Source organism: Haematobia irritans, chromosome 2 (genome assembly GCF_050003625.1).
Source record: "Haematobia irritans isolate KBUSLIRL chromosome 2, ASM5000362v1, whole genome shotgun sequence".
NCBI lineage: Eukaryota > Metazoa > Arthropoda > Insecta > Diptera > Muscidae > Haematobia > Haematobia irritans.
This window is the reverse complement of record NC_134398.1, coordinates 110,012,309-110,019,959: the sequence shown is the minus strand read 5'-3', so window position 1 is coordinate 110,019,959 and position 7,651 is coordinate 110,012,309.

Below are 7,651 nucleotides of genomic sequence, written 5' to 3'. Positions count from 1 at the left end.
TTCTACTCCCTGTGCAAAATTTCAACTAAATCGGAGTTAAGAATTGGCCTCTGTGGTCATATGAGTGTAAATCGGGCGAATGCTATATATGGGAGCTATATCTAAATCTGAACCGATTTCAACCAAATTTGGCACGCATAGCTACAATGCTCATTCTACTCCCTGTGCAAAATTTCAACTAAATCGGAGCACAAAATTGGCCTCTGTGGTCATATGAGTGTAAATCGGGCGAAAGCTATATATGGGAGCTATATCTAAATCTGAACCGATTTCAACCAAATTTGGCACGCATAGCTACAATGCTAATTATACTCCCTGTGCAAAATTTCAACTAAATCGGAGCAAAAAATTGGCCTCTGTGGTCATTTGAGTGTAAATCGGGCGAAAGCTATATATGGGAGCTATATCTAAATCTGAACCGATTTCAACCAAATTTGACACGCATAGCTACAATGCTAATTCTACCCCCTGTGCAAAATTTCAACTAAATCGGAGCAAAAAATTGGCCTCTGTGGACAAAGGAGTGTAAATCGGGCGAAAGCTATATATGGGAGCTATATCTAAATCTGAACCGATATCCACCAAATTTGACACGCATAGCTATAATGCTAATTCTACTCCCTGTGCAAAATTTCAACTAAATCGGAGCAAAAAATTGGCCTCTGTGGACAAAGGAGTGTAAATCGGGCGAAAGCTATATATGGGAGCTATATCTAAATCTGAACCGATTTGGATGATATTTTGCAAGTTTTTCGAGACTCATAAAATATTTGGATGTACGGAATTTGAGGAAGATCGGTTGATATACACGCCAATTATGACCAGATCGGTGAAAAATATATATGGCAGCTATATCTAAATCTGAACCGATTTTTTCCAAAATCAATAGGGATCGTCTTTGAGCCGAAACAGGACCCCATACCGAATTTTAGGACAATCGGACTAAAAGTGCGAGCTGTACTTTGCACACAAAAATACATCAACAGACAGACGGACAGACAGACGGACATCGCTAAATCGACTCAGAATTTAATTCTAAGACGATCGGTATACTAAACGATGGGTCTCACACTTTTCCTTCTTGGCGTTACATACAAATGCACAAACTTATTATACCCTGTACCACAGTAGTGGTGAAGGGTATAAAAATATGGGAAACATTTAAATCTGGAGCAATTTTAAGAAAACTTCGCAAAAGTTTATTTATGATTTATCGCTCGATATATATGTATTAGAAGTTTAGGAAAATTAGAGTAATTTTTACAACTTTTCCACTAAGCAGTGGCGATTTTACAAGGAAAATGTTGGTATTTTGACCATTTTTGTCGAAATCAGAAAAACATATATATTGGAGCTATATCTAAATCTGAACCGATTTCAACCAAATTTGGCACGCATAGCTACAATGCTAATTCTACTCCCTGTGCAAAATTTCAACTAAATCGGAGCAAAAAATTGGCCTCTGTGGGCAAATGAGTGTAAATCGGGCGAAAGCTATATATGGGAGCTATATCTAAATCTGAACCGATTTCAACCAAATTTGACACGCATAGCTACAATGCTAATTCTACTCCCTGTGCAAAATTTCAACTAAATCGGAGCAAAAAATTGGCCTCTGTGGACAAAGGAGTGTAAATCGGGCGAAAGCTATATATGGGAGCTATATCTAAATCTGAACCGATTTGGATGATATTTTGCAAGTTTTTCGAGACTCATAAAATATTTGTATGTACGGAATTTGAGGAAGATCGGTTGATATACACGCCAATTATGACCAGATCGGTGAAAAATATATATGGCAGCTATATCTAAATCTGAACCGATTTTTTCCAAAATCAACAGGGATCGTCTTTGAGCCGAAACAGGACCCCGTACCATATTTTAGGACAATCGGACTAAAAGTGCGAGCTGTATTTTGCACACAAAAATACATCAACAGACAGACAGACAGACGGACAGACAGACAGACAGACAGACGGACATCGCTAAATCGACTCAGAATTTAATTCTAAGACGATCGGTATACTAAACGATGGGTCTCAGACTTTTCCTTCTTGGTGTTACATACAAATGCACAAACTTATTATACCCTGTACCACAGTAGTGGTGAAGGGTATAAATATGCGAAACATTTAAATCTGAAGCAATTTTAAGGAAACTTCGCAAAAGTTTATTTATGATTTATCGCTCGATATATATGTATTAGAAGTTTAGGAAAATTAGAGTCATTTTTACAACTTTTCGAGTAAGCAGTGGCGATTTTACAAGGAAAATGTTGGTATTTTGACCATTTTTGTCGAAATCAGAAAAACATATATATGGGAGCTATATCTAAATCTGAACCGATTTCAACCAAATTTGGCACGCATAGCAACAATGCAAATTCTACTCCCTGTGCAAAATTTCAACTAAATCGGAGTTAAGAATTGGCCTCTGTGGTCATATGAGTGTAAATCGGGCGAATGCTATATATGGGAGCTATATCTAAATCTGAACCGATTTCAACCAAATTTGGCACGCATAGCTACAATGCTCATTCTACTCCCTGTGCAAAATTTCAACTAAATCGGAGCAAAAATTTGGCCTCTGTGGTTATTTGAGTGTAAATCGGTTGAAAGCTATATATGGGAGCTATATCTAAATCTGAACCGATTTCAACCAAATTTGACACGCATAGCTATAATGCTAATTTTACTCCCTGTGCAAAATTTCAACTAAATCGGAGCAAAAAATTGGGCTCTGTGGGCAAATGAGTGTAAATCGGGCGAAAGCTATATATGGGAGCTATATCTAAATCTGAACCGATTTGGCTGATATTTTGCAAGTTTTTCGAGACTCATAAAATATTCGGATGTACGGAATTTGAGAAAGATCGGTTGATATACACGGCAATTATGACCAGATCGGTGAAAAATATATATGTCAGCTATATCTAAATCTGAACCGATTTTTTCCAAAATCAATAGGGATCGTCTTTGAGCCGAAACAGGACCCCGTACCAATTTTTAGGACAATCGGACTAAAAGTGCGAGCTGTACTTTGCACACAAAAATACATCAACAGACAGACAGACGGACAGACAGACAGACAGACAGACGGACATCGCTAAATCGACTCAGAATTTAATTCTAAGACGATCGGTATACTAAACGATGGGTCTCAGACTTTTCCTTCTTGGCGTTACATACAAATGCACAAACTTATTATACCCTGTACCACAGTAGTGGTGAAGGGTATAAAAATATGGGAAACATTTAAATCTGGAGCAATTTTAAGAAAACTGCGCAAAAGTTTATTTATGATTTATCGCTCGATATATATGTATTAGAAGTTTAGGAAAATTAGAGTAATTTTTACAACTTTTCCACTAAGCAGTGGCGATTTTACAAGGAAAATGTTGGTATTTTGACCATTTTTGTCGAAATCAGAAAAACATATATATTGGAGCTATATCTAAATCCGAACCGATTTCAACCAAATTTGGCACGCATAGCTACAATGCTAATTCTACTCCCTGTGCAAAATTTCAACTAAATCGGAGCAAAAAATTGGCCTCTGTGGGCAAATGAGTGTAAATCGGGCGAAAGCTATATATGGGAGCTATATCTAAATCTGAACCGATTTCAACCAAATTTGACACGCATAGCTACAATGCTAATTCTACTCCCTATGCAAAATTTCAACTAAATCGGATCAAAAAATTGGCCTCTGTGGACAAAGGAGTGTAAATCGGGCGAAAGCTATATATGGGAGCTATATCTAAATCTGAACCGATTTGGATGATATTTTGCAAGTTTTTCGAGACTCATAAAATATTTGTATGTACGGAATCTGAGGAAGATCGGTTGATATACACGCCAATTATGACCAGATCGGTGAAAAATATATATGGCAGCTATATCTAAATCTGAACCGATTTTTTCCAAAAATCAATTGGGATCGTCTTTGAGCCGAAACAGGACCTCGTACCAAATTTTAGGACAATCGGACTAAAAGTGCGAGCTGTACTTTGCACACAAAAATACATCAACAGACAGACGGACATCGCTAAATCGACTCAGAATTTAATTCTAAGACGATCGGTATACTAAACGATGGGTCTCAGACTTTTCCTTCTTGGTGTTACATACAAATGCACAAACTTATTATACCCTGTACCACAGTAGTGGTGAAGGGTATAAAAATATGGGAAACATTTAAATCTGGAGCAATTTTAAGAAAACTTCGCAAAAGTTTATTTATGATTTATCGCTCGATATATATGTATTAGAAGTTTAGGAAAATTAGAGTCATTTTTACAACTTTTACACTAAGCAGTGGCGATTTTACAAGGAAAATGTTGGTATTTTGACCATTTTTGTCGAAATCAGAAAAACATATATATTGGAGCTATATCTAAATCTGAACCGATTTCAACCAAATTTGGCACGCATAGCTACAATGCTCATTCTACTCCCTGTGCAAAATTTCAACTAAATCGGAGCAAAAAATTGGCCTCTGTGGGCAAATGAGTGTAAATCGGGCGAAAGCTATATATGGGAGCTATATCTAAATCTGAACCGATTTGGATGATATTTTGCAAGTTTTTCGAGACTCATAAAATATTTGTATGTACGGAATTTGAGGAAGATCGGTTGATATAAACGCCAATTATGACCAGATCGGTGAAAAATATATATGGCAGCTATATCTAAATCTGAACCGATTTTTTCCAAAATCAATAGGGATCGTCTTTGAGCCGAAACAAGACCCCGTACTAAGTTTTAGGACAATCGGACTAAAAGTGCGAGCTGTATTTTGCACACAAAAATACATCAACAGACAGACAGACAGACAGACGGACAGACAGACAGACGGACAGACAGACAGACGGACATCGCTAAATCGACTCAGAATTTAATTCTAAGACGATCGGTATACTAAACGATGGGTCTCAGACTTTTCCTTCTTGGTGTTACATACAAATGCACAAACTTATTATACCCTGTACCACAGTAGTGGTGAAGGGTATAAATATGCGAAACATTTAAATCTGAAGCAATTTTAAGGAAACTTCGCAAAAGTTTATTTATGATTTATCGCTCGATATATATGTATTAGAAGTTTAGGAAAATTAGAGTCATTTTTACAACTTTTCGAGTAAGCAGTGGCGATTTTACAAGGAAAATGTTGGTATTTTGACCATTTTTGTCGAAATCAGAAAAACATATATATGGGAGCTATATCTAAATCTGAACCGATTTCAACCAAATTTGGCACGCATAGCAACAATGCAAATTCTACTCCCTGTGCAAAATTTCAACTAAATCGGAGTTAAGAATTGGCCTCTGTGGTCATATGAGTGTAAATCGGGCGAATGCTATATATGGGAGCTATATCTAAATCTGAACCGATTTCAACCAAATTTGGCACGCATAGCTACAATGCTCATTCTACTCCCTGTGCAAAATTTCAACTAAATCGGAGCAAAAATTTGGCCTCTGTGGTTATTTGAGTGTAAATCGGTTGAAAGCTATATATGGGAGCTATATCTAAATCTGAACCGATTTCAACCAAATTTGACGCGCATAGCTATAATGCTAATTCTACTCCCTGTGCAAAATTTCAACTAAATCGGAGCAAAAAATTGGGCTCTGTGGGCAAATGAGTGTAAATCGGGCGAAAGCTATATATGGGAGCTATATCTAAATCTGAACCGATTTGGCTGATATTTTGCAAGTTTTTCGAGACTCATAAAATATTCGGATGTACGGAATTTGAGAAAGATCGGTTGATATACACGGCAATTATGACCAGATCGGTGAAAAATATATATGGCAGCTATATCTAAATCTGAACAGATTTTTTCCAAAATCAATTGGGATCGTCTTTGAGCCGAAACAGGACCACGTACCAAATTTTAGGACAATCGGACTAAAAGTGCGAGCTGTACTTTGCACACAAAAATACATCAACAGACAGACAGACGGACAGACAGACGGACAGACAGACGGACATCGCTAAATCGACTCAGAATTTAATTCTAAGACGATCGGTATACTAAACGATGGGTCTCAGACTTTTCCTTCTTGGTGTTACATACAAATGCACAAACTTATTATACCCTGTACCACAGTAGTGGTGAAGGGTATAAATATGCGAAACATTTAAATCTGAAGCAATTTTAAGGAAACTTCGCAAAAGTTTATTTATGATTTATCGCTCGATATATATGTATTAGAAGTTTAGGAAAATTAGAGTCATTTTTACAACTTTTCGAGTAAGCAGTGGCGATTTTACAAGGAAAATGTTGGTATTTTGACCATTTTTGTCGAAATCAGAAAAACATATATATGGGAGCTATATCTAAATCTGAACCGATTTCAACCAAATTTGGCACGCATAGCAACAATGCAAATTCTACTCCCTGTGCAAAATTTCAACTAAATCGGAGTTAAGAATTGGCCTCTGTGGTCATATGAGTGTAAATCGGGCGAATGCTATATATGGGAGCTATATCTAAATCTGAACCGATTTCAACCAAATTTGGCACGCATAGCTACAATGCTAATTCTACTCCCTATGCAAAATTTCAACTAAATCGGATCAAAAAATTGGCCTCTGTGGAAAAGGAGTGTAAATCGGGCGAAAGCTATATATGGGAGCTATATCTAAATCTGAACCGATTTGGATGATATTTTGCAAGTTTTTCGAGACTCATAAAATATTTGTATGTACTGAATTTGAGGAAGATCGGTTGATATACACGCCAATTATGACCAGATCGGTGAAAAATATATATGGCAGCTATATCTAAATCTGAACCGATTTTTTCCAAAATCAATTGGGATCGTCTTTGAGCCGAAACAGGACCTCGTACCAAATTTTAGGACAATCGGACTAAAAGTGCGAGCTGTACTTTGCACACAAAAATACATCAACAGACAGACAGACAGACAGACAGACAGACAGACGGACAGACAGACAGACAGACAGACAGACGGACATCGCTAAATCGACTCAGAATTTAATTCTAAGACGATCGGTATACTAAACGATGGGTCTCAGACTTTTCCTTCTTGGTGTTACATACAAATGCACAAACTTATTATACCCTGTACCACAGTAGTGGTGAAGGGTATAAATATGCGAAACATTTAAATCTGAAGCAATTTTAAGGAAACTTCGCAAAAGTTTATTTATGATTTATCGCTCGATATATATGTATTAGAAGTTTAGGAAAATTAGAGTCATTTTTACAACTTTTACACTAAGCAGTGGCGATTTTACAAGGAAAATGTTGGTATTTTGACCATTTTTGTCGAAATCAGAAAAACATATATATGGGAGCTATATCTAAATCTGAACCGATTTCAACCAAATTTGGCACGCATAGCAACAATGCAAATTCTACTCCCTGTGCAAAATTTCAACTAAATCGGAGTTAAGAATTGGCCTCTGTGGTCATATGAGTGTAAATCGGGCGAATGCTATATATGGGAGCTATATCTAAATCTGAACCGATTTCAACCAAATTTGGCACGCATAGCAACAATGCAAATTCTACTCCCTGTGCAAAATTTCAACTAAATCGGAGTTAAGAATTGGCCTCTGTGGTCATATGAGTGTAAATCGGGCGAATGCTATATATGGGAGCTATATCTAAATCTGA